We start from the raw sequence: 27,528 nt of genomic DNA, 5'->3' as shown, positions 1-27,528 counted from the left end.
CAGTCATACCTCGGTTTTCAACCATAATCCGTTCCAGAAGGCTGTTCGAAAACCGAAACCAAGCTCTTTTGTGTTTGGGGGCGGGGAAAGATGAACGATGGTTCAATGCAAAGGTTCATAAGTGGCTATTAATAAGCATGTGCAAATCAAAAGAGACAGCGGTATTGCTAAACACACACTCACGCTTGTCGTATATCCTGATCACATGCTCTTGGCATGTCCTCTGGAACTGAGAAGTAGCAACAGCTGAGTTTACCACTGCGTCTGGGCAGCAGAGATGAATCTCGGTGCGCACGTGTGTCTATACAGACTGTGTGTTTGTGTGCGTGTGTGTGTATTCGAGGGGTCAGTGCAGGCGCCACAAGGCCCTCACAAGAGCCCTTTGACACTCAGCTGTTTAACAGCTTAAAGTGTCTTTGCTCAGTGGATTAATCACACGCGCGTGTGCGCACACAGAAATGTAACAGGGAATAACTTGTTACGCACGCACGTATTGACCAGGTCGTCGCGGGTCATGCCGCAACTCAAACACGCTACTGACAGATACGGCTGCACGAGACGACGGCAGCAATAATGAGTGTGTTGCTTCAATTTCAAAGTTTGATGTTCATGTGTTGGCCGAGTGTGTTTACTTGGTGTTCCAGGTGCAGGGCGAGGCAGGACCCCGGACCCCCCCCGAGTCCACCGGTTGTGCTCAGGATAAACAGGGTCTGGTCCCGTGGCCTCCGGAGGCCGCCGCTTCCTGGCGCTTTTTGTCAACGGGAGGAACACCGCCACCAATGCCCGCGAGCAGATCAAACGGTGTCCGTTGTCTTTGCTGAGTCAGGCGCGAGGAGGAGCGGCCAAAACATGCTTAAGCGTTTGAAGTCGCTGTAAATTGACAAGCGGCTGGCGGCGCCGGGTGGGGGTGACGTGAGTTAGCGCGGTGGGCTCAAACACTGAAGGTCAGCTTGTTCTTTGATGTACAGGCAACGCTCGGCTCGGCCTTCCGCATCGATCTGCAACAAAGAATCCAGCCGCCATGGGTGAAAATCTCTCGCATTGTGAGACGATACAGGTTTCTCGTAAGTCATTTTACACCTCCCGCATACTTCATTCATTCATTTTCCAATCCGCTTTATCCTCACAAGGCTCGCGGGGGGGTGCTGGAGCCTATCCCAGCCGTCTTCGGGCAGGAGTCGGGGGACACCCTGAACCGGTTGCCAGCCAATCGCAGGGCACACAGAAATGAACAACCTTTCACACTCACACTCACACCTAGGGACAATTTGGAGTGTTCAATCAGCCTGCCATGCATGTTTTTGGAACGTGGGAGGAAACCGCAGTACCCGCAGAAAACCCACGTGGGCCCTTGGCGAACATGCAAACTCCACACAGGGAGGCCATAGCTGGAATTGAACCCTGTATCTCTGCACTGTGAGGTCGACACGCTAACCAATGGACCAATATATAAATATTAAGAATACATTTTAAAATTATGAACAATAAATTAATTAATAATAATTTGGAGTTAAATATATTATATACATAAAAATAAAATTCATTCATTCATTCATCTTCCGTACCGCCTGATCCTCACTAGGGTCGCGGGGGGTGCTGGAGCCCATCCCAGCCGTCTCCGGGCAGTAGGCGGGGGACACCCTGAATCGGTTGCCAGCCAATCGCAGGGCACACATAGACGAACAACCATCCACGCTCACACTCACACCTAGGGACAATTTAGAGTGTTCAATCAGCCTGCCATATATATTTTTGGAATGTGGGAGGAAACCGGAGCACCCGGAGAAAACCCACGCAGGCCCGGGGAGAACATGCAAACTCCACACAGGGAGGCCGGAGCTGGAATCGAACCCGGTACCTCTGCACTGTGAAGCCGACGTGCTAACCACTGGACTACCAGGCCGCCCTAAAATTGATTTTTTAAAAACTTATATATATTTTTTCATCTGTACGAAAAAAATATATAATTAAGTTGAAAAAAAACTATTTTTTATTTATTTATATAATAAATATATAACCATTTTAAGTTATTTTTTAACGATAAATTAATTCTATAATTCGTGGGTGGGGGGTATTTCCGCATTGATTATTTATACTACATAGTCCTATATATTCGGATGTATTTTTCATCTTTTTTGTTGTCTTCATAAGCCGTATTCAGTTCGAAATGAATGAATCATTTAATTTTTTTAAATACCTTTGTTTACAACACAGATTTCCAGTTTGTGTTGACCCTACCACCTTCCGGTCCGATTATTTTCGTCCTTATCAGGCGGTCTGCTTTTCTATTCCCATCGTGCGGGCATCGTTTGTTCTCTTTCGCAAAATGACGCTTTTTAAAAACACATTATGATCCTAATCGGCATCGCTGCATTTGTACCTCTTCAATTCTTCATTCATTTGCGCCACACAAAAGTCATGATTTCATAGGAATTCCCCCTCGGAGCCCGAGATGATCGACCCACTGCACACACACACCCTGGTCTGCCTCCAGGACAGGAAGTGGAGTAGCTGGGCCGTACTGTACGGTCCCTGGCGTCTGGGCCGGAACCAGGATGTGTTGCTAGGCGCAGGGATGATTGTGTCAGCACTTGCTGGCCGCTTCGTTTCCTTACAGGTGATCTCTTGAATGGACAATGACAGATATACGTTTCCTGCTATTTTCCAATGCTTGTAGGAGGGCATCGGAAAAACAACGAGGGGGTTCGCCCGTAGCCGGCGGGGTTGGGGTTGGGGGGGCAACAGACCTTTTCGGCGAGACTTCAGACTGCTGGTCACAAGTGCAGGAGGTGGGGGGCTGATGAGGAAATATTGAGGAAGCCACTCTTGATTTCTGACGCGTTTGATGAACTCTGATGGCGGGGGGAGAGGGGTAGGGAGGGGGGGTCACGGGAGGGATAAGCGAGGGGGGACGGGACGGCGGCGTGTGGCAGGATAGCTGAGGTCAACCCCGTCATTTGTGACTTTTTGACTTTGTCTGAAACTGCGACAACAGACGAGGCTGAACGGTGGGCAAGCTTTTACCAACTAAAAGTTGTTGGATATTGTACAGAAAGTGCCCAAAACAGTTTTTTTTAGTTTAACTAAATTATGCCTTTTACGCTACATCGCATTTTTATGATTCACACTCACATTTCAGAGCTGATTTTAATGAGTTTTTACGACATCAGGAAGACACTATTTGTACTTTATGTTGTTCAATTTCCAAGCATCTGCTAAATGCTAAAACATGATCTGCTATTAAAAATACATCGGTGGCAAAAATCTTACACTTTTAGTCCAAAATTTTCCACTTTGAATGCAACTTTTCTCCTGTTGTTGAGTGGTGACGTGTGAAGGGACATTTAATCACACTCCCGATGATGGGCGATTAACGCCAAAGGATATTAGCTCTCGGAAAATGGCCGCCGCCCGCCCGCCCCTTCAGTCCAGTTGCGTTCTGAAACACGTCTGTCCGTCAGGAGCGATTTGAGCTCCTTTTGTTTCGTGACGCCAAGAGCCGACAGGGGTCATCTGTTGTCCGCTCGCCAGGAAACATCTTTACGATGGGCTTTTAATCATCCGCCCCAAAATCCCCACCACCCCCACCCCACCACCATCATGCGCTACTCTGAAAATCCATCCAGCAATAGTGCCAACTCTCCGAGTGGCTGTTCCTTGAGATTATCTTTGAAGTTAGCAGCTAAATATAAATACTTTTTTTCTATATATAAGCAGCTTCCTGTCATTCACACAGCAGCTGGGCCGCACAGTCGCTCTATAAACACGCACAATGTGACACATCCATACCGTTGGGCCAGGTTGACGCCACTCGTCGCCAGCGTACAACCTTTCTTAACTGTCTGGACTATGTTTTAAGAATCTAATCACTGTGTGGTATAAGTGTGATAGATAGTCACAGTAAAACGCTGTCAGGCTTCAACCAAATAGCAGCGCTATCTATGCGCAGCTAGCATAATCACTGTGGACAAACCGAGGCCTGTCACATTTGCTAGCATGACTTTTCACAATCGAGTGTTACTATAACACTAAATGTAGTAGTTTAAAAGTTTGTATTTTCGGTGTAATCGATTAAAAATCACGAGAGGTGATAAATGTATCCGAGGGTTGCTAATCCTGCGTTTTGCTGCCTGAGGTCCCGTCGCTCGGCTTTTGTTTTCTAGTCTTTTGCCAAGTTGTTAGCTAACAAGGGGATGGGATGCTATGAAACAAAATGAACATACCATTGAAAGTAAATGAAAACAATTTCAAGGAACAACGATTAAAAAATGTAATTCTCAATGGCGCTCGTGATCGTGTTGAGGCCAGCAAAGAAGACCCTGACCTCGAAGCACTGCTGTACATACAATGGCGTGTTTTGGTGCATCCATTCTCTCGTCCGCCACCGAGCAACGACGCGGCAGGAAACACCAAGGTCAGCGATGGTCTGGACCCCCCTGCCCCCCGCCTCACTTCATAAATCACAGCCAACGGAGCAGGTTCCTGTGCACTTCAAAGGCCTTTTGTTTTACGACGCGGGCACAGAGGTTATCGGCGGGGCAACTGCGATGGACCTACTTTACACGACCTGATAAGATGCACCGACGCTCCGTCAGTGAAAGCGGCCTGTTTTGACAGGCGACGTGTGAATACTCGTTAGGATATTGTTTGGGTTCCTGTCTACGGGTCTCCGTCAGTGACCTCGTCTGGTTTGCCCTCCAACAAGGTGGCGTCTGATTTCGACGGCAGTCTTGGGGTTAAGCGCCGCAAATCGTACCTTCCGTCGTCTCCTCGTTCGTTTTTTTTTTTCCAATAAAATGGGAAATATTCATGTTCAATATTTACATTGTGTTCATTTGTCAATTATTAAGAAAAAAAAAGAAAAAATATTTTAATTTATTTTTACATTTGAATTATTTAATTTGTACGAATCAAATTTTGTAAATAAAAAAATATGCTTATTTTAAGATGTTTTTATATTATGTAATATTGACATTAAAAAGATTGTCAATTGATTAACTTATGATTAACGAGCCAACCAAAAAAATCCAAAAATCGAGTACTTTGTATGCATTTTAATGAATTGTGTTTTATCTACAACAAAACAATTATTCAACCCTTTCAGGGACAGCGATTACGACAGTAATCTTATCAGGTTACAGGTTATCATTATAGGTACACAAAAGGGTTTATTAAATTGCAGACTATTTGTGTAAATTTTCATTTTGAAATGTATTCATCATTATTTCTTCCATTTACACAATGAATATGAATAAACACATTCCGTTCAAACAAATTCAAGGAGGAAAATGGTTAGATTGATGCAACGCGGCAGGATTCTGTTGGCCGGATTATACGACCTTATTTGGATGTTGTGGATGTGCTTTGTCACCAATTTTTATTGCTTTCGTGGGAATATGGCTGACTCGAGGGAAGGGGGGGGGAAAAAAATAAAACATGTAAAGACAGTTTGAGTGCGGGCGTCAATCAGGCCATGTGACTTTTCCTGGCTGTCAAATCGTCGGTCACCCTCACGCTTGTTCGATGCAAGCGAGCAAGGAGCGCCCCCGAGCAAGGAAGAGGAAGGGAGTGGGGGGGGGGGGGGGGGGGGGGGGGGCTGTTGTTTGTGTTGCATTGGGACGGCCGATCGCTAATCACTAACGCGCCGGCTAACGCTAGCCTAGCAGCTGTGTTTGATCTCCAGCTAACCTTGCCCACGGGCCTCTTTTGTCTGCGCGCGGCTGGCCCCCGTCCTCTCTACTATTGAGCGGCTGGAGATGGGAGGGCTGTTGGCGGGGGGGTTGGGGGGGGGGGCAAATTAATGGCCAAATCTCTGGCACTGTTCTCAGGACAGTGACCTAAACCCCCAGCCTGGCATTCAAGCCCCTCCCGCCTCCTGATTGACACTTGAAAGGTGTCCGCGGACGTGGCCGGAGGCGACGCGGGGCGCTGGGGAAGCCTCAACAGCTGGTGACATCTGCACGGAGGCCCACAAAAGCGAGTTGAAAGCGCGGAGCTGGCGTCGCCCCTTCGCCGCTAACGGCCCCGTGCGCTCGCTCGGCCCCGGTATTCTTTTTTTTTTTGTTGTCAAAAGCACACTTGTTAGGCAGGCGCGCCTTTGAAACTGCCAAGGTACGACAACAGCAACACAACAATAACTCCCCTTGGTTATTGATCGCTCGCTCTGATCTCCTCCCGTGGAAAACTATCAGCTGTATTGATACCCACACTAGTGCAGTTAAAAGCGGCCTTTTTAAGAGGGCACCCTTTCCCCCCACCCTTCCCATCCCTCCCTCCCCCTTATTGCCCTGTTCCCGTTCAATGGCATCAGCTCGCAATGACTGAGTGCTCGGGAAGCGGAAAGGGGGCCTTATCGACTCCCGTTAAAAGAACCCAAGCGCGTTTGTTAACGAGAAACGCATCGCCCGCAGGAATGTCAAACTTCCGACGCGCTCGTCGCTGCATTATTTCCGTCTGATCCCTTTAAAGCCATTTCAAAGATAAAGATGGTCGGTTTCTGTATTTTCTGGGGGGGGCGGGGGGGAAGGGAGTTCCCCCGACTTTCCTTCCCGGGGGAGATGAACCAGAGTTATGAACATCCATCCATCCATTTTCTAATCCGCTTATCCTCATGAAGGTTGCGGGCATGCTGGTACCTATCCCAGATGTAGGCGGGGGACACCCTGAACCGGTGACCGGGACCAGTCTGCTGGCTCTTGGTCGATTGCGATCGACGTATTGGGCACCCCGGCCTTAAAAATAGAGGTAATTCGCTGACTAGCTTAGCACTTAGCGCTGTTGTCTGCGGTGATTCAGTCATCTGATTGGTCGCCCTGCTTGTCAATCAAGTAATGGGATTGCTGATAGACTGACGTAGTACCTTCTGTGTCTTAAGTATGTTGTTTTAATGGCAGCGCCGTCGCCGAGGCGTTTTCGACAATTGTCGTGTGAAAGCCCGGGAGCCGCATTGAACCAGGCAAAGAGCCGAATGCGGCTCGCGAGCCGCGGTTTGGCCACCACTGATTGAGAGTGTTCAATCAGCTTACCATGCATGTGGGAGGAACCCGGAGAAAACCCACACAGGCACGGGCAGAACATGCAAACTCCACACAGGAAGGCCGGAACTGGAATAGGAGCTGCACTATGAGGTCAATGCACAAACTCGTCGCCCACCAGGCCAAAAACAATATAAAAAAATTTTGGAAAAATAAAAATAAAATAGAATTAGAAAACCGAGCCTATGCATGAAAAATGACCAGTCATGTGGCAAAAAAAGTGCCAAAATGAAAACTGCCAAAATGTCTCAAGGTAGAAATGAAACCACATTTGCTCCACGGGACATTCCCCCCCCCCCCCCACCCCTTCCAAAAGTTCCCTTTTGTCTTGCCCTAAAGGGTGAAAAGGTCATCAGACTGCATTGCAACTCATGCGGTGGCATCAATATTTCACAACTGCATAACTCCTCCTTTGAGGGCGCATCACTCGCTGACTGAAGGCTTCTCCAGGAGAGCCGGGACACGGCTGACGGACGAGCACAAAGCGCCCATCAAGCGCTGCCGTTTACGTTATCCGTGCGTGTGAGCGCGCCTGCGTGCGCGAGGCTTAGGCGGCTCCCCCGCGGTTTCCTTTGTTGGGTCCCGGCTCGCGTGTGAATGCAACGGAGCCGTGAGTGACAGAGGAAAGCGTAGCTGGGGGTAAAGTGAGCCGGTGACCTCTTGGTGGCCGCCGCGGCCCCGGCGTGCGTCTGCGCACGCCCGAAGGTCTTTTCGCGCCTCTTCAAGTGTGTTTTATTTTCTTTCCCGGTGACTTTTTTGTATCGTAAGCCGCGATGGGGCAACATGAAACGACCCCGCCGACCCTCACTCGCTGGCTGGCGTTCTCATGATAATATTCAGTTTCAGCCCCTCCAAGACAAAAGGGGGCAAGGAACCTGCTGGGGGAACAGTAGCTTCTTGTTGTGATGACATGCGGTAACATGAACTCCTTGGAAGACTTCTGCTGTCATCCCGCCCTGAGTTTCCTCTTTATTCCGCAGGCGGCGGGGATGCGGAGGTCACGGCCCCCCAGACAGATTTTGTTGGAACATAGATGGGGGGGGTGAGGGGGGGCTGGCAAAGCCAAAAGAGAGGACAGTCCAAGCTCCCGTGAGGGGCATGAATACAGATAAGAGTTTTATTATCTATTATGCCTCAGGTCACTCTAGAAATATAAATGAAATCATTCCTATCAAGTAAGAAATATATCAATTAAACATATATATCATTATAATCGTATATCTATGTAATCAATAAAAATAGAAATAGCTCCGTTAAGAATTAATCATTTAAATACAATTCAAGCCAGTGGCTGGAATAAACAGTGCCGAACCGAATAGACGTGGAGTTTTTCCATGCCACAACAACGAGGCACTCTAAAGCGGCCAAGCCAGCCCAAAACTAGGGGCTGGTTTTCAAAACATACTTTTTTATGTTTTTCTGATAGCCTAATGCTAGCTTTCAATGCATTCTTCTTCACTGCTGATCACAGGTGTCAAATTCAAGGCCCGGGGGCCAGATCTGGCCCGTCACAATAATTTTCCGTGGTCCGCGAAAGCAAATCAAAGATGGCAACTTTCATAATGCTTGCTAAAATCTCCACCAAAATGTCATAAGAGTGATACTCTAAGCATTTTCTTGTGACCAAACCTCTTATTACAGTAACTTCAACCATTATTCTTGATTTCTTTATCTGGTTTCAGTCATAACGACCCCCCCGAAGGTAACAAAATCAAGCCCGCGACAAATTTATTAATATTTATTATTTTAGACCGACTAATGTCAGAAACCCTTCATGAAGATAAAAACAACAACAACAACAACAAAACCACGTAATTGCCCCCTTGAAACTTTGAAGCACGTTGACCTATCCAAGCGTCCTGTTTGTTTGCTAGTTTGGCCCATGTAACAATCTCGCCATGTCCCCCCCCCCCGCCGGCGTTGCAGCTCTACGGGCTTTAAAGGCGTCGCCGGCGCCGCCGTGCGTCCCGCAGAGTGACGGCGACGCTTGTTAAGCAAAGAAATAAATACGCTGTAAAAAGCCAATAAACGGCGGGAGACAAGCAGCGCCGAGTATTGCTGCGTCAAAGGCAAGCGCTCCAGCCATTAATCTCTCCAACACTCCATTCCCTTCCATCACCTAACGCTGCACCCCCCCCCCCCCCCTTTTCCGCATCCCTTCAAACCCCATTTCTCGCTTCTCCTCCTCTGAGAGAATTACAACCATAGATGTATAATTCACGCCGCTTTGGCTTTGGAAGGCTGCGGCTTTTTGTCGGAAAACACGATGACAGCCAAGTTAGCGCAACCTCTCATTCCTCTCAGCCACCTGTTCACCGGGGAGGGATGGGGTGGGGTGGCGAGGGCGAAAAGGGGTGGGGGTGGGGATATTAGGGGGGCGCTTGATTTATATTTCATCTCTCCTCCCGGCCAGATAACTTTGTTGCCGCTCTCATGTGTGAAAGACGTCAACTTAAAGGAAGCCCAAAAGTCCTGACATGGTGACGGCCAGACACTTTTTGGCTTGTCGATTGGATTGCTCGCGTCAAGTTCAACTTGTCAGCGGCGAATTCCCGCGGAGCGCCCTCGTCATTTAGCATTCCGGAATGGCGTCGGCAAGTTGGAGCTTAAGAACGGAACGACTTTGCGAGGTTCAATATGAAATCTGATGATCCTGATGAATGTGGTCCACGTGAAATCGTGATAATAAGAAGAGTGAACACATGTCTCAGACTGATTTGCTCAGCAACAGCCAATCAGTGTTCCGTCGTCATTGACGACGGTTTTGCAAACTGTGAGCGATGGCTCCGTCATTTTAATCATATTGAATAAGCACAAATGACACAAATAATTTTCGCAATTCTAAAACGTTGCTTGTTTGTTCCCGATTGTAATACTCGTAAGTTCGGGTATTTCATGAAACCCTGCCTGTGGATGGTATGATTAAAAAAAAAAAAAAAAAGATTTCTCGGCCATGTTGTTTGCTGACTACGGTACCAAAGTTTTGCTTGACGTTGACTGTAAAGATGGAATATTCTTAGTATACCGGATTATTTTAGGGCATAGGTGTTAAAGTCAAGGCCCAGGGGGCCAGATGTGGCCCGCCGCATCATTTTAAGTGGCCCGTGAAAGCAAATCAAAGATGACAACTTCCATGATGTTTGCTAAAATCTGTACCCAAGCTTCAATTTTTCACATGAAACAATAATTGAAGAAAACATTATTGACTTCTTTATAGAGTTTCAGTCATAACGGCCCTCCAAGGGAAACGGTAATTAAAATCTGGCCCGCGACAAAAATGAGTTTCACAACCTTGTTTTAGGGTTTGTATTCATATAAATTGCAAGTTTATTCTTTAAATATGAAGTAACGCTGAATTCATTGAAGCTCTAATTTCTATATGTTCAATGTGATAGCGTTGGTAATAAAAGTTGGATTGAAGTCCCCAATGAACGAGTACAAAACGGCCAAAGGTGAGCTTGGTTTTCGCGGAAGCGCGACTCATCATTGTTTCTCCACCTTGGTGTTTCGAGCACCTTGGCAGCGGCTGGTTTGCCCCCCCCCCCACCCCCGCTTGAACGTTCTCGGGGTTTCCTCGCTTTATGATGAGGACTGTCAGGGGCTTTTTAACCTCCCAGTCGCGGCTCCCCGGCCGGCCCTAATCGCGCATTAATGACAGGGGGAGGACCCCGGGGCTGGCAGCGGCGCCGCCTGCGCCGGCAGAGTACTGATGAAGAGGGCAATTACCGTGCGGCAAATGACATAACCTCCACCGATCTGCGCAGGGGTTAGGGGCTATTAGCAGACGGGTTACGCATGCAAGATACGGCGCAGGCTCCAAGGAAAGCGTCTGGTGAGGCGAGTTCAATCTGACCGTTGTTTCGACGTCTGCCTTTGATGATGACGTTTTATTATCCGGACTGACAGCCAAGATGGCTTTACCTCCGCCAATGCACAAAAAAACAACAATGAGGACCGCTCAATGACGGCATTTGCTGCCACTCATTTTCAAAACAGAGTTCAACTAATTTTTTTTTTTTGGTCTAGTTTCTGCTAGCTGGAGTCATCTCATGTGTCTCAAGTCCCCCACCTCTGGTGAACGGTGACCCAAAAGCCAAATTAGTAATGTTAACATTTCGGTTTCCCCTCCTAGTATACTGTATGTTTACAACGTAGAAGCGTTACCGAGCGGGCGAACTATTCATATTTAATCAAACCGTCTTTGATTTGGCCCAGGCGCGCACACCAACATACACACACACACAGACGCGCGCGCATACGCCGAGGCAGCGCTCTGAGCCGTGTCCGTTTGCGAGTGTTTGTATGAAATATTTACAGGCCATTTGCTCCTCTGACGCTCCGTTTGAAAGCTGGATGTGTTGGCTGGATGTCGCCGCTCCCTCTCTTTGAGGCCATCTGCCGAGCGTGGTCATGAGGGGATGCTTCCTTCGGGGTGGGGTGAAGGGGGGTGCTTAGATGGGCCTGCCACCCCCCCAGACAGGCCCTGGCCCTCAGAGCGCTACCGCCTCGGGGGAAGGAACACTCGACCTGCTGGGTGACGGAGCATCAAAGTGTGACCTAGTAGATCACTGTACAAGCCACGAAAGCTACTGGGATGGAATTATTCGAACTTCGTCTGGCCAAAGTTAGCTTCATGCTAATGTATAACACGAAACACCATTAAGAGGCTAATAGAAATGAGCAGCAACGACACAGGGATTCGAAACCTTTGAACACATTCTATTTGAACCCTTTCAGGGACAGCGGTTACTAGAGTGGACAGCTTATCATGTTATAGGTTAGCATTTTTGGTACATGAAAGGGTTAACGCACATGCGGTACAAACAGAACATATAAAAATACATACATGGAAAAATAAAATTGGTCAACAAATTTTCCTGTCAAGCTCAGCACTGCCCATCATATTTCTGCGCAACGTGCTACGTCATTAAACATGTCCGTATACTGTAAAACCCATAAAAAGCCACCGCGAAATAATCTGCGCTATAGCGAGAGAACACCGTACTTTTTCTTCTCTGTTTTGCTAAAAATGAACTCCAGTTTTAAAAAAGGTGCGTTAAAATGTGGTATATGTGTGTTTTAGGTCCTGATACAGAGAGCTACTGCGTTAGCCCACTGCTAACTGATTAGCTCTCAGACAGATGGTGGCTCGACACGGACATGCCTGGGCACTTACACGCGCGCAAATGGATGCATAAATACACCATTAGGGTAATTAAACTTCAGGAAATCAGTATGGACTGATGTAAACGCTCGCGGGGAATAAGAGGATGATACGTCGCGGATGCTAATCATGGCTATATACCACGATATTAGGTGAGCAATGTGATCCAAAAAGAGTGATAACAAAAAATGTTTTTGGAGCACCTCTCAGGATCGCGTGCAACTTTTCAAATGACAAGAAAAATTGAGAAAGAGAGAGAGAGAGAGAGAGAGAGAGAGAGAGAGAGAGAGAGAGAGAGAGAGTTTTTTTTTACGTATCTTTACATATGCTACATGTAACAATGAATTTCAACGCTTGCTTCATTGCCACGTGTGTGTGTGTGTGTGTGTGTGTGTGTGTGTGTGTGTGTGTGTGTGTGTGTGTGTGTGTGTGTGTGTGTGTGTGTGTGTGTGTGTCAGCGGTGCCGCGATACTTCATTCACGATGCCAGTAGCACCTGGGACCCCCCGCAATGAAAACGCAACCATTTTTGCTATCTGGCAGCCTGGCATGATTTCCTGGCCAGCGAGGTGTGATCCTTGCCTTGCTAACTGTTGAAAAAGATGATTTAAAAAAAAAGATTTTGGTTCGATTGTCTGTATGGAATTCAAGCCAAAATGATTTCGTGGGGTAACTCCAAATATCGACAGCAAGTGTGACAAGGCAGAGAAGAAAAGATTGGAGTGAGTGTTAATAGATGTATAGCCTGAGAGATACTGTACTGCTTTCAATACAATTTATGCAGTAGCACAAAGGAATGTTTTCACCACAGCCAAGCAAAATGTTTTTTGGTCAAACTTTTGGCTTTAATTCAACGGCTGTTGTGCTGCTTCTTGCAACCTTAGGGGCAGTCGAATACACATACTTGCACGTATATACGGCGACACATGGAGACAGAGATGTGCCAACTGTCATATAGTTCATTATATTTTCCATACTATAAGGCGCTTCGGATTATAAGGTGCACCTTCAATGAATGGCCTATTTTAAAACTGCTTAAATATCCTTCAAAGTCTTACTTGTCTCCTTCTTCCTTCGTTTAGTCAGTAGTTAACTATGCTTTTGGTATTATCTTCGTTTCACGATGACTGCGCTGAGCTCACAAAGTAGTTTGAGTCTGTTGGAATGTGTGTTGGCGAAGGCACATGTCAATTAGTGTCGGGCAGAACCCTTTTAGGTTACAATGGTTCCTGCTAGTAATCACCACTAGATGGCATAGGGACATGAACAGGGAAAGAACTCACTGTGGGATATAAAGAGACTACGACGACATTTATAAGGCGTATCGGATTATAGGGAACAATGTCGGTTTTAGGGAAAATGGAATGCTTTTAGGTGCGGCTTTTAGTGCGGAAAATACGGTAATATGAGCCATTCCTCATCGATGATAGAGAATATATTCCTGTGAGTAACTTTTCCACCTGGTGCTTCACCGTTTGTGCGAAAATATTCGTTGCAAAGAGGGTGATCACACCGCAACACGGTTGCTATTTGTTAGCATCCATCAACGTGTTAGCAGGAAACAAACACACCTGACGGCTAAAATCCAGCATGTGGTGCATTTAAATACTTAATGCATAACTGTCTTCGTTTGGAGTTTTCTTCCATTGACTAAATGAGTTGACATAAATAAAATGATGTCATGAAATGAATAAATAACTGCAAGCATGATCAGGAATTTGCGTTACACGTGTCACGTATTGTTAATCGGCACGCGCATGCGGCTAGCATACTGCATGTCGTGGTTCAACTCGTCAGACTGACGCGTCAACGTCATCGTTGCGCATTTCCTCCCATGAACTCCAGCATTGTTTTCTGCGTCGCCATCATGATGGGAATAGAAAATAATCCCAGATTAAAAAGGAGAATGGACTCACCGACACACAATGAGCCTTTTGTGCATTCGGCCCAAGCGCGTGTGCGTACGCAGTGACTGCCATTGTTATTTACTGTTCACCTGCGCTGATCTGGTTGGTCCGAAACACCGCCACCAAAGTCTCATTTTGTCTTTTTCAATCAAACGGCGTGATTGGGTGGAGTACAAAGAGGAAGCGCGCAAAGCCGCAGCGGCTTGAATCGGACCGAAAAAAGTGGCTCCCGGCGGGGTTTCCGTGGCATCGGCGCAGGGGCTCAACCACATTATAGTTCTCGATCGCTCAAGCGAGAGAATTGCGGGTCATGGAACCGGCTGGAGGGGGAAAAAAAAGCAACTTGCAAGTCGTTCCTTGTGACAGATGTCCTCTCCGAAGATTTCCCCATTTTTTTTGTGCCCTCCACTCCTCCCCATGCCAATCCAGCAAGCCACCCACCCGAACCCGCCATGTCCACCCGCTCCACCTCTGCGGCTTGTAAACTGGGTGAGGTGATCCCAGCCTGCCTAACCTACTTCCCAAGACCTTCCCTCCCCCAGTTCAACTGCATGTTTACGTGCATCCGACTTCAAGTCTAAGCAACCTTTGTTGTGTCGGGAAGGAAAGTGTGTCAACACATTTAATTGCCAATGTACTGCGTAGCGGGTTCAATTCCAGCTCCGGCCTCCCTGTGTGGAGTTCGAATGTTCTCCCCGGGCCTATGTGGGTTTTCTCCTGGGAAAACAACCGGTTCAGGGTGTCCCCCGCCTACTGCCTGAAGACGGCTGGGAAAGGCTCTAACAACCCCGCGACCTTTGTGAGGATGAAGCGGATCGGAGAATGGATGGATGGACATACTGCTATAATTTTTCAACGTTCATTTGTTGCATTCCGAATTTCTATTCTACCGCGAGTAAGAAGCAAACCTTCGTAGCTGATCAGTTCTGTCTGTCTCCAGCAGGTGGCAATATAATTTACTTGATTTCATTCTCCTATTTAGAAATTGTTTGTTGCATCTGGAGCCAGCAAAATACAAAATAGACATGCCGCTAGCATGGAATTTGATTTGGAGCGACGCGTGCGCTCCAAATTTTCAAATGAAACAACACCCAACAGCAGATAAGAAATTGGAGTGAGCAGAAGGAATCGTACAGACATTGCCAATTATTTGCATGGAGGACACACGTTTCTCCTCTGTTACCATCACTTGGAAAAAAAAACAAAAAAAACAAAAACACAATTGTGGAATGATTGACCCCGTTCAAGTTTTATGTCATAATGAGATCGTGGACCATCATAGACCTGGCGTATGGCCTCCATTTAGGGTGGAGGTGGTGGGGGGCGGGACGGGGTGGCTAATAGAAAGAGAGATCATTGTCCATCATTTGATTGGATCAGCCTCCAATTACTCTATTCCCCTGTGTGTGTGTGTGTGTGTGTGTGTGTGTGTGTGTGTGTGTGTGTGTGTGTGTGTGTGTGCGTGTGTGCGTGCGTGCGTGCGTGTGTGTCAAACAGGCCAGGAGGAACTTGCTTGCTGTGTCTGGATGTTGCTATGTTGAGAAAGAGGACAGTCTCAGAGGGGTGACAGAAAGAGAATCTCCCTCACACGCGCACACACACACACAAACACACACACATTAATCTCCTCATTTTCATTTCTCTTACCATGCGGGATTAGAATGATTTTATTTAAAGTGTCAGCTTGAGCTCGCAGATTGAGAAATCTGGATTTCATAGGGATTACTATCACACACACGCGCGTGCACGCGCACACACACAGACACACACACTTTTTCTTTTCTGCCACTCACTAATGACCTGCTTGACCAACAAACGGTATTTATCCTCAAATTCAGGGATGAGGCAACGTTGTGATACTCTTCAAAGTGCGCTTGCACGTGTGTGTGTGTGTGTCTGTGTGTGTGTCTGTGTGTGTGTAAATTGCCTGAAGGAGGACGCAACGGCAACATTTTTGTGCTTCAGACTGCACATCCAATCTACATTAGGATAAGGCTTTAGCCATCCCGGTGAGGGGTGAGCGTGTGTGTGTGTGTGTGGGGGGGGGGGTGTTAAATGGCATGGTCACCCTTTCATCCTTTTTGATTGGGCCTCTTCTCATTGTATTCAAAGATGGATGGAGCACTAGTTCAAGGCAGCATTTCCTTCGTCTGCTGAATTTTGCTTCATTTTAAGAGATGCCCTTCATCTGACTGATTGATCTTCCCCGCTGCGAAACGACGCGCCAAACCGGTCCACGGCCCGGCGCGACTCTACAAAGGCCGCTTTAGAGCGCTTCGTTGTTCAGCCCTGAGTGCACGCACGGAGAGACAGCTCCGACGTGACAGCTTTCGCCTGGGCCACTGGTGTGGCTGCTCTGGAGCCCCTCGTTGTCGGCCCTGAGTGCAGCGCACGTCACACGGACACAAATGGAGAGGGGGGTTGGGGGGGGGGTTAGTAAAAGTCTGGTTCAATCGTCCATGAGAGCTTTGTCATCGGCCGTGAATGCTATAGGGGGATATGGCATTTGATTGACAGTTAGCAGTTGAGGAGGGAAATACAGAAAGAGGAATGGAGCAAATTTCAAGTTTTGGCTTTTGTATTTTTTGTAATGGTTCAAATATTGTGCATAATTTACAAGGGGGGGGGGGGAATTTCCTACTAAAGCTCTGCTTTGTCGCCTTAAAGCAACACACTAGGCAAAATGTTCTTGTGTTTTTCCTGCCTAATCCAGCGACGGCCCTCATCCTTCCTGCTTCCTCTCCTTTCTTATCTCTCCATCGCCGCTTCTCTCCGGCCGCCTTACTCCACTCTCGCTCATCACCACTTTCCATCACATCTTTGGTTTTTATTTTTTTTAATAATTTTTCTGATTAACTCTCACCCACTGCCACTTCATCAGCATGAGATTGACTCACCCTCTCCGTGATGACTTGTCTGGCAATCTCTCCATCCGTCTCAGAGGCCGTCCGCCTTCCTTTTAACGGATAATCTTCCGCTAAGCGGGGCGGCACTTTTTCCCCTCTTAAGTGACCGTGGCATAATCTCGCGATTCCCTTTGGAAAAGAGAGAGAGAGAGAGGGTGAGTACCAGTGGATGCCCTCAAATGGGTCAAGATCAGGCCTGTGTGGACGATCGTCTCGCATGGGGTGGTTGTTTTTTACTCAGTGGCGGTTCTAGACCAGTTTACTCAGGGAGGGGGGGGGGGGGGGCTTTCTGGGGGCCAGGGCTTTTGGCAGATGGGGACCTTTGAAAACACACCCTCTCAATGGCAGGGGTGTCAAACTCATTTCACAATATTGGCCACGTACGGACTCGGTAGATGTCAAGTGGGCCGAACCATAAACATTATACCATACTGTGCTATGAATCACCAAAATCTCATATTTTTCCTTTGTTTTGGTCTCAAGAAGCATTGATTGGCGCTTTCGTATTAGTTTCCCCCCCCCTCACCCCCCCATTTGCTGCGTTGGGTCTATCTCAGTGACAGACTGAGACTGCTGTTTTCTTCCTCGATCAAAACAATGATGTCTTCTACTGTGATCAAAACAGTGTGCCCCCTAGTGGATAATCCACGAATTGCATTTTATTTAAAATATTCATTCCCCCGCGACCCTAGTGAGGATTAAGCGGTCCAGAAAATGGATGGATGGATGGATTTTATTTCTTTAATGCACATTTAAATGATCCCGCGGACCGGATCAAACCTCATTGGGGGCCGGTTCTGGCCCGCAGGCCGTATGTTTGACAGCGAAGGTCTATGGTCTAAACTGATTCACTGTAATTATTTATTCATATTTATATTCATAATTATATTCATGAATTATCATCACAGTAAATCAAGTTAGCATGTGCTATATTCATGGCGGTGATGCAATGGGACTAAAGGTTCTAATAGTTTGGGAATTTTCATTTCAGTTAGTTTTTATGTTGTCTAGAGGTTTTTTGTTCTTTCAACTAGTTTTCAGAGGGAGTTTGTTATTTTAGGTGGGTTTTTTTGTGGAAATTTTCATTTCAGTTGATTTAGTATTAGTTGTTTTCTTCAAATATTTGGTGTATTCTCTCATCTTCTCTGATCAGATCCACAAAATCAAACGTGCTATTTTAAAATAGTTGCTGTAGTTTGTGTCCTCGTTGATCGGCTCCGTTAAATAAGACAAGATGGCAAACACAAGACAGTTTTTCTTCACAATTTTGTACCGATATTTTCCATGTATTGAATGTTCATCCGTGTGTTCATGACAACTTTTTGGCTTTTGTTTTTTTTTGCCACTGGTTTTCAATGATGTCAATGATACGCAAATTTGGGCAATTTGTGGGTCGGGCCCGATCCACCACAAAATATCCGGGGTTGACTCGACGATAAGTTCTTTAAAGAAGTTTAATGGCCCACCTTCCGATCGGATCCTTGATCTGTTGTTTTTTTTAACTCACTTTTTGTCGTTTGGCTCCAAAATCCTTTACAGTCAAGTTTTAAATAATCAACTGGGATTTCTCTTTCCTCTATTATGAGCCTGTCCACCAAAATATCACTTTTTGGTTCGATTTTACTTCTTGTTCCAATGAGATTATTTCTCAAATGAGCTTGTTTTTTTTTCTGAAGACGCAGCACATCTCAGCCATTTTAGTCAGACAACCTGGGAACTGTTGTCGTTTCAAATTGTCATATTACGTCTCCGTTAACCCTTTGAGGGACAGCGGTTACCACAGCGGGCAGTTTATCATGTTATCAGGTCACGGGGTGCATGAAAAGCTTAAGGAAAGACCACCGACCTCCACGTTGCACTTTGCAATAACAACCACACGTGCTTATTTTAGAGGACATCCTTTCGGTCTTATTCAGTCGGGAAGCACCCAAAAAAAAAAACGAGCCCGAAATGACACATGTCACAGCTCAGCTTGTGCTGAACATACAAGAATCATCATCCTCGACATTGGTTACTTGAAAGAAAAGAAGCCCTGAGTCAGGCAAGGCACGCGCGCGCGGCTGTTTTGTGAGTCTTCACGGGTCAGCGGGTCAATAAAGTCGCTGTCGCGTCACCTCTGGGAGGCCACGATGAATGGCAGTTGTGTATTTCAGGCAGGAAGCGGAGATTCATCCGAGGGAAAGGGATCAAGAGTGGCCTTGTGAGGTTAAAGACGCTGACAAATGTGTTGCGAATGAAGATGCGTGTGCGCTAAAGCTGTGCAAAAAAATAACAATTTCTTCTTTGGCATCGGTGCACGAAAGAAAACAAGAAAGCGACGGTGGCAAAAGGTCGTCGGGAAGATTTTGTGTGTTTCAGCACCTAGAAAGTTTGGTTCTGTTGAAATGAAGAAAAATGAAACATGGGAACCGTTTTCCAATTACTTCACATCCAACCTTGCTAATGCTCCCTTGGGTCATTTATTTCACACAGAAATACTTTTTTTTTTTTTTTTAAAGATTGTAAATTTTTGTGATCCCCAAAACCTTCCATTGGCCTCCCCCTTAAAATTGGAATTTACTGATTGGAAAAGAAAAAAAAACATTTTCTCTTGTAAGACTAAAAACTCTTAAAATTATATAAAAAAATGACATGCTTCCCTCTTATATTTACACTAGCTGGTTCGCCGCCCTCCGGGCGGCTCATCAGCTAGTTCCTGCGGAAGGCTGGTAAGGTGGACCTTCGGCCCACAAAAGTGTTGTTGCTTGGTTCAACTTTTTGTTCATCTTCATAGCTTATTGCGAAAATAAAGAAATGCGCGGTGAAGTAGGTACGTTTTGAAAAGGGACAGACGGAAGGACAGACCGCGTGCGGGACGACGCGCAATATGTATATAGAATATAGATTTCCTATCCTAGAAATCCTAAAAAAAAGAATATATACATATAAAAGATAACTTCATCCTCATAAGATTACAACTTTTTTTAAACCCAAAATGTGACTTTTAATCAGAGCCGCAGAGTCCCAAAAAAAAGACTTTCCCAAAATTTGAATTCAACATAAAAAAACACATTTACTCTTGTATGACAACTTTTTTTCATCCACAAATGAAAAGATCTGAATGCATTTCTTGAAAAAAAGAAATGTCTAGTTTGTGTTTTTTTAAAGTATGACTTCATTCTCATGATTTAATTTTAAAAGAACATTGTCCCCCTTAAATTTGACATTTCGACTTTATTTTCACCAAAGAAATATTACATTTGAGAAATTCTCAGATTACAACTTTACGCAAAAAAAAAACAAAAACTTTTGACCCCAAATTTGAATGTTTCCTTTTACCCTCCAAATTGTACTTTTCTCCTGCGGGAAAAAATAGAATAGACATGTTATACTTGTTCCAGAAGTAGCCTAACCTTTTCGCCAACTGAATTTCAAAAGAAAATGTTGATTGTATACGTGATTTTCTTCCCACCCCCCCCCCCCCCTCTCCCAACATTTACTGGACAGCAGAGACAAAGGTTTATTCTCAGTGCTTTGCTAGCGTCGGCATGACCCCTTTTGTGGTTGACGCATGAAGGCATTTGGAACGGTGGTGTGAAATTTACACACACACACACACACACACACACGCTGCAGTACAATGCAGCTTCGTGTCAGAAGGTGCTCATGGGATGAATAAAAAGCTGATTGCCGTCTCCTCCCAATACAAGCTGAGCATTGCGCCGACGATGACAGTCGTGGTATTAATAGACGTGTGCCTAGCGCTATTCTTGCACCGACGTGTGTGTGTGTGTGTGGGTGTGTCACAAATCCAACATCAGAAATACATGTTGGCCTTTTGATACGAGCTCTTTTAGAATCAGCATTGGGACAAAAGCCAAAGATAAGCAAAAGTCGGTCGATCTTTTGCCCTCTGAACAGTATTCTTGTGCAACTCTGCCTCCTCCTGTGCCCCCCCCCCCCAAATTGACGTCAAATTCCTTCTTTAGAAGTTCCACTTGTACTTGGAAAGGTAATTTCAGGGGGGGGAGTAATCAGTAGGGCGGTAGCATGCCAAGCTCCACAGGCGGCGGGACGTTGATACCGGGCGCGTTTTTTTTTTCTTTCTTTTTTGTCTCCAATAACGCCTTCAAGTGGAGCCAGGGGCCCGGGCGCTTTGTTTGCTCAGCTTCTCCCGGCGAGGCCGTAAAAATCAAGGGAAATAATCAGCAGATAACCTGACACCTGGCACCTTCTTTCTTCGGGGTTCACCTTTTCCTTAATGTCTCCTTTGGGTGGCGTTGTGCTATTACAAGGCCTGCGGGCAGTGGCGAAGATAAGCAAAGGACCAAAAAAAATACACCTTAAAACAGTATGGTCATGGTTCCATGGTTAAGTGAAAATCCAGCTCAATTCCCAGTATGCTAGCTTTCTGTCTGTCGATAGATAGTACTGACCCACCGGGAGTCGCACGCACCTCTCACCGCAGTATCTCAATTGTGACTGCGTAAAACGAGTTGCCACGTCACTGTCGATGAGTCCAAGTGTTCTGGCAGGTTAATGAGTGGAATTTTGCTTCAGTGCTAAGCTATGGAGGAAAAAAAAAACATCACATGCTAGGAAAAAAAAACACACTGCAATTTGGGAATCAGAATGCCAATTTTAGTCTGAATCAGCATGAAAATCGAACTCAAGAGTTCCTTTTTGAAATTATTCCCCGGTGTTACGAATCAAGTTCAAGTGTTGAAAATAGCACGAGAACAAATCTAAGAATGCTCAACTCTCCGAGTACAGTCTTCCCTCATTTTGCGGCCGTCGTGTAACATTTTGTCGCCTCGAGATTGAACGCGGGTGAGATATAATCTGAGCAAGTCAGGTTGGTTGGAAAAGGGTCGCTTGATAAGGCCTTTTCACACTGCACTTAGCATCGCGCCGTACACGATCCCAGCAGTGTCGCGCTGACGTCAAAAGTGGTATCCAGTAAGAGAAAAACTGGCGGAGTGATTTCAGAGTGCTAACCGCAAAAAAGAAAAACCAACCAGCGGGAAAAGCCTCTCTATTACATCCTCGTACCCTCCGACGCAAACACTTCTAAATACATGTAAGCTTATTTGGTATGCTTTCATTCTCTACTGGGTGATTTTCTTTCGCGGGCCATATTAATATGATCTGGCGGGCCAGATCTGCCCCCCGGGCCTTGCGTTTGACACCTCTGCTCTGAACCCTTTGAAAATTAATTTTTGTAATGGATCATCGTTTTTTTGGTCTCTTGAGGAGGGTATTATTGTGTTAGTACGCAATCGTGTTTGACACTCCTGGCCCAGAGGGAAGGCAGTGTTTGGGAGGTGGGCTCACACACCGCAAGGGGGCAAAGAAGCCCCTCGGCCCACCGTGTTTGTGTCAACCTCCTCCGGTCGAACGCCAGTGTCCTGCTGTTTTTGCTGGCCTTGTTCTGTTTAGCTCTCATCCCCTTCTCCAAACAGGAAGTCATTGGAGAGATGGAGGAAGGGAGGAGGGGGGGAGGTCCACTGGGGGTGGAAGAGGGCGAAGGGGGGGGTGGTCTTCTCTTGGGTCATGCTTGGAGGGCAGCGGGCGGCACGAGAGGCAGGATGTTATGGTTTATTCAGCCCAGGAGTGGACAAGGTGCGCCTTGCCCTCAGCGCCAGCATCAGTGTGATTTATAGCCGCGCTGGCAGACGCCTATGTCCACGGGGGGAAGTCTTTGAACGTGCCGCGTGTGTGCGTGCGCGCGCCGGTGTACGCATATGTGCAGGGGGGCGTTTTACGCCAACACTGTTGCGTGCTGTTATATTGCGATATTGTGTCGTTTTGATGCTTTCGAAAATTGTGAACGGATGTGTGGTCATAAAATGGAGAACAGAATTGCGCCGTAGAAAAACATCAAAAACATGCTAGTCATGCCAAAATGGCTGTTCGATAGTAAAACGAGAGACCAAATTACTCCAAAGGACAGCATTATGAAAAGAAGACAGTTCTGTATTAAATATCAATATAGAGTGGAACCTTGGAGTTTGTGATTATTTTAAAAAGTCTGACTAAAACCAAAAATACGAAAACCAAGGCAATGTTTCCCATCGGAAATGATGTAAATCCAATTAATCCGTTACAGAAATGCAAAAATATTAACCCCCTAAAAAAAACAATACATTTTAGAAAGAATAACTCTAGTTTTAAAGACAGAAAATAACATGAAAGAAGGATAAGTGACAAATGAAATTATTTAAATTAGAAGTTACCAGAAATACACACAGCGCAAACAATGATACAAAGTACAACAGACCAGGAAACTAAATGGCCAGTAAATTAAAATGGACGATCAATCCACGATCCAATGCAGCCTGACAAGCCGTTCACGAGCCTCACAAGAAAACACAAAGAGTTGCAAACGCGGGTCGAATGCTTGGCTCGATTCCAGGAAATGAGTGGCTGAATCACGCAAGGCAGGCCGACGAATTTGGTTTGGAACGTTTTTAATTTTACAAAAACAGAGAGGAAGCATGAAAATTGGGATAAAATTTCATCAGAAGGGGGAAAAAAAGTGTCAAAAGTCCATTAAAAAATTCTGCATGCCACAATTGTGGTTCCACTGTACATGTGTGATGACACTTGATATGCAGTCTGAGAAATTCTGGTGGAATTATTTATTATCCAATTTGTTTGTACTGTCCAAAGTATTTGCTAACAGCTACTGAGCTATGCGTGCCGCCATGGGCACTTGACAAAAATATATTCAAATACACATTTTTGTTTGGATTGTGTGTATCATCAAGCACAGACCATAATATGGCAACATTCATAAATTCCAAAAACTTCATTTTCTATGAATTTTTCTGTACTTTTTTTTAATGGTGATTACAAGCTGCCACATGCTTGAGTAGCCGACCTGGCCGTCAAAGGTCAATGCAAGGTGAGGTTGAGGTGGCGAGTTCAAAGGTGACAGCAGATACAAGGGCAGGACAAGAACGCTATCAACAGGTAGGGATCGCGTGGACGCAGTGTACAAAAAAAGGTGGGGGGGGGGGGGGGCGCCACTGAACAGAGAGGTGCTTTAGTCTATAGCTACTTGTCTGCATATTCCCTATAGGAAGCCTCTCACATCACCCATTACTCTTAATTGGCCCTCTCAGAGCGTAGTGGTGGTGTATGTGTGTGTGTGAGAGAGAGAGAGAGAGAGAGAGAGAGCGAGAGAGAGAGAGAGAGAGAGAGAGAGAGAGAGAGAGTCTGCTTGAAAAGTAAACGTGTGTGAGTGAATATGAGTGTGTGAGCCAGTGTGTGATTCTAGGTACTGTGTGTGTGTGTGTGTGTGTGATTTAATGTCCAGGTATGTGTGTGTTGTGTTGTGTTGTGTTGTGATTGAATGTCCAGGTACTCGTGTGTGCGTGTGTGTGTGTGTGAGTGTGTACGTGTGTATCTAGGTGAGTAAGAGGGTAGTGTGTACGTGAGTGAATGAATGTGTGTGCTTGTTCGAGGGAGAGCGAGAGCGTGTGCGAATGTGTGTGTGTGTGTGAGTAACTGAGCCCGTGAGCAACTTCAATTTCTTCCTATTTTAAAAAGCAAAACTCTCCTTGGGTTAAAAAGTCCCCATCAGGGATGATATCTATTTTTGTAATCCATTTCAAAACGGACATTTTTAGTAGGCTGGATAAATACAAAGCTGCCAATAGTGACATGTTTTGCGCTAGAGTTTTTCTTTGAAATGATTATTTGGGAGTGGTTGGCATTTGATGTGTGGTTGAATATGGAATCAAAAGTTGATTTCGACACGTCAAAAATCAATAACCCCCACCAAAAAAATGATTCGAATAACGCGTAAATATGATCCAACATACGTCCGATGTTGTGTGAAAAGCAACACGTTGCTCCGCCTCGACATGTCGTCCACTAATAGGTGCGCGTGTGCGTCCGCGTGTCACGCGGAGGCTGCGAAATGAAAATAAAAACAAAACAAAAAAGAAAAAAATACGAGCTGTTGGGGGGGGGGGGGTTTGACTTCGAGCGAGTTACGTTTTTGTTTTTTGATCCCATAGCGCCGTTTCCGGCTTCGTTCGACTGACGTCATTAAAGCCGGCCACGTGCACGCGCTTGGGGGAAAAAAACGTAAACACTTACCGGGCTACAATATAAAGCAAATCAAACGCAACTGTCTTGTGTTGATCATGTTTTACTAATCGTTTACTTTTTTATGTAGTTGGACTCGATATAATTGCAGATTTACAGAATTATTATTATTATTATCCTAAGTATCTTATTATGCTCGCTCTTTCATTTATGTTTCTCTAAGCAAGGCCCCTTTCATGCAAATAAGGCAGCATATTTGAATTCGAGAGCTTGTGTGTCACCAACTTTTTACACACGCACACACACGCGCGCGCACACACACACGGTAATCACCAGTACCCTCGTGCACCCTCGAAAGAGGCATGTGGGTCACAGCCAAGAAATAACAACAGTGTATGCAAATGACGTGTTATTTCACAACGCCGCGCCAATTATATCCAACGCGATCTTTTTTTTTTCCTTCTTCCTTTTCGACACTCAATTGTTTCATTTTAATAGCAAAGACGCAGCGGCTTTAACATGAACACACACGTGAGCGTTCTCCACGCATCCAATACAAGTGTCGTATCCGAAAAAAAGCTTTTTGTGATTTTTTAAAAAAATTGTGTTCGTATGCGTCTTAATTGAACAATATGTTGATGACAGTTGTGTCAATGTGCGGTGTTGAAATGTACCGCATCAAACGGCGGGAGTTGTTTCTAATATTTTGACTCTCATCTGGTGGTAAAAGGCGCCCCCAGAATATTAAAAACAGCATTACGCACCGCACTCATACCGGTTATGAAGGCTGATTTTTTTTGATTGGAGTCTTGTCATTCGATGAAGTGTAACATTATTGCATGTTGTGGTGAAATGGAATAGATTAAGTGTCCAATAAGGACTCTTTATCGGCGAGCTGTGTGAGAGTCCGACGCCTACTCTTCTTTATCATCATCATCATCCTCCAGTGGGGTGGGGGGGGGGGGGGTGCTTTTAAGCTGCTCTCTCTTCTATTAATTTTCTTTCGAAAACGAATTGTTGATTCTTATTCTGCCGAATAAATATACACACGATAAATAGTGGCAATGTTTTTTTTAGAATCGAAAAATGATCAATAGTCTTTGGAATAATAAGGAAAAGCAATAAAACGACACCTTTAACACCTCTGGGGGCAATATTGTTTCCCCCTCGCCTCCCTTTGTTAGCACTAATAAATGTGTCAGTACTTTCAAAGCCCAAAAGAGGTTCAGCGTGACAATTACATCGACGACGAGTGGATCCACTTGTGGGCCGAGACGAGAACACATCCGAATTTCGGTTGTGGTATTTTCAGAACCCCCCCGCCCGCCGCCCACCGAAAGTGCACCCAGAGGAAGAACGACACGCAGGTCGGTTCGACTGGAGGGTGTGTTCGACAAACGGGAAACAAACTTTGCTGACTTGGTTATAATTTAAAAAAAAAAAGAACTTGCGAAATGGGGGGGAAACACCTCAGGCTTTTCCTCTTGTGGAAAATGAAGATTTGGGAAGGGAGGGTGGTTAGGCATACAACGTGTGTACAACCTGGAGGAGAAATGCAAAAACGACACGTATGCAAAAGAAAAACCCCGTTACAATAATTTAAAAAAAGGGGGGAATTAAGTAGCTTCTTTATAGTTGCGTGTTGAGTTCTACAAAAAGCCACAATCGGATAAAAAGACTCATTTTCAAGTGAATGAATTTACTCAGCAACTAGATGGACATTTCCACCTGTTGTGGCTGCGTAAAAAAAAAAAAATATATATATATATATATATATATATATATATATATATATATATATATATATATATATATATATATATATATATATATATATATATATATATATATATATATATATACTGTATATTCAACGGTCGTTAACAGGTGGCATTTGCGGCACATTTTTAAGCAGCTTTACACGCTTGAAAACATCATTCAAGTGAAATTAGACTTCATTTGATTGAATAAAAAAAAGGAGAATTCGGTCGCCGTGTGGTCTGCTAAGAACGCAAATTGCACTTTCGACACGCTGGCGGGCGTGCACGCGTCAATTTGCGCGAGGGAGCCTCTCAATCGCTGACGGTTTTCGCGTAACAATAAACATATTTTTACCAACAAAAAAGAAACATGCAAACACACATATGCCAAGTTTTTTGCGATGCTGCTGTCATGTTCAAACATCAACATTAAAAAAAAAGATTCTTACTGGCACGATGCAGGTTAAAATTTGTTTTTTGGGGGGTCGGGGTGTGGAGGGGGTGGTGTTGGAAAGGGTCCCGGTTCAAGTTCAGCGCATGGTTCTCCTCCTGGGGGGGCGGAATATGTGTGCGCGTGGGGAGGCGGGGGGGGGGGCAAAGGGGGGGGTTGTTGGTCGTCTCTTATTGGTGGCTTGCCACGGTTACATCACGCCCCGTCGCCCGTGACGCTCGCACGTCTTCCGGCTTCCTTCAGCCGCGTCTTCAAGTGAATCTTTTTTAG

At 45.6% G+C, this 27,528-nt stretch overlaps 1 long non-coding RNA gene across 1 annotated transcript; it reads right to left on the bottom strand.

The window, feature by feature from the left end:
- LOC127592645 (uncharacterized) lies at positions 1-27,526 on the bottom strand. The gene is made up of 3 exons (XR_007960163.1): positions 27,257-27,526; positions 17,002-17,139; positions 1-998 (listed from the first exon to the last, which is right to left on the bottom strand). It is a non-coding gene; the product is annotated as an uncharacterized LOC127592645 (long non-coding RNA).
- Positions 27,527-27,528: the final 2 nt, after the last annotated feature.

The sequence above is a fragment of the Hippocampus zosterae genome, chromosome 19 (assembly GCF_025434085.1).
Source record: "Hippocampus zosterae strain Florida chromosome 19, ASM2543408v3, whole genome shotgun sequence".
NCBI lineage: Eukaryota > Metazoa > Chordata > Actinopteri > Syngnathiformes > Syngnathidae > Hippocampus > Hippocampus zosterae.
This window is presented reverse-complemented; position numbering and strand designations above follow the sequence as displayed.